Source organism: Chinchilla lanigera, unplaced genomic scaffold, assembly GCF_000276665.1.
Source record: "Chinchilla lanigera isolate Chin_1 unplaced genomic scaffold, ChiLan1.0 scaffold00051, whole genome shotgun sequence".
Classification (NCBI taxonomy): domain Eukaryota; kingdom Metazoa; phylum Chordata; class Mammalia; order Rodentia; family Chinchillidae; genus Chinchilla; species Chinchilla lanigera.
In genome coordinates, this window is record NW_004955452.1 from 12,918,304 (window position 1) to 12,919,533 (window position 1,230).

Consider the following 1,230-nt stretch of genomic DNA (forward strand, 5'->3'; position numbering starts at 1 on the left):
GCAACAATCCTCCTGCCTCAGCCTGCTGAGTGCTGGGATAACAGGCATGCGCCACCATGCCCAGCTCCCCATGTACTCTTGCTACAAGACTCATTTCCCTACTGGATCAATATTAGCTATGCCTTTAATCCTATAGGTTGATAGTAGTTTGACCCACATTGTACCCACATTGGGACTTTGCTGTATAAATTACCCCTGACCAAAGGTCTTGGTGGCCACCCCAGTTGGCACTCCCTCCTGGAAATCCAGGAGCTGTTTTGTTCCTTATTTCCAATAAAACTCTTCTGACTTCTTCCTTTGGTTTCCTACTACATTCCTTGATGTTGCGGGACACAAACTCAGCACATTTGACATCTAACAGGTCAGGCGTTATATTTTTCCTATATCACTCCTCACGAAGAACACCACTATATTTATTTTTTTTAAAAAAAGAGTTTGTAGTTTAAAACTTTTGCACAAATAAAACTCCAGGCCAAAGTGATGTTATGGTGAATTCTACCAAACAAGTAAGGCAGAAATTTAACATTTCTATGCAAACTCTTCCAGAGAATAAAAAAGCATATATATCCTAAATCAGCATATGAATCAGTCATTAGTTTAATAAAAATAACAGATAAAAAAAATCTTCAAAAAAGAGAACTAGAGGCCAGGCGTGTTGGCACATTTATAATTCCAGCGCTTGGGTGGCTGAGGCAGGAAATCATGAGTTTAAGGTCACCCTGGGTTACATAACAAGGTGAACACCAGCCAAGATGAGTACCTGTCATGGACACAGACACATAAAATCCTTAATAGAAGTCTAGTGATATAGAAAAATAATATATTATGACAAAGTGAGTTTATTCCTGGAATCTAAGGTGAAACATTTAATATAAAATTCATATTGTCATCTCAAAAGGAGCAAGAACAACATTTGACAGAACTCAAACCCACTGATTAAAACTCAATTATCTAAGAAGAGAAGTTTCTTAATCTGATAAAGAGTGTCTATAAAAAACCTACAGCTAAGCCAGGCATGGTATCTTGGCAGGCTGAGACAGGAGGATTATTGAGAGTTTGAGGCCAGCCTGGGCTACAAAGTGAGCTCAAGGCCAGCCTCAAGTGCATAGTGAGACCGTGTCTCAAAAAGACAAAAAAACACACCCCTGTAAACCCAGCACTTGGGAGGCTGAGGCAGGAGGATCATTGTGAGTTTGAGACTAGCCTGAGCTACCAAGTGAGCTCAAGGCC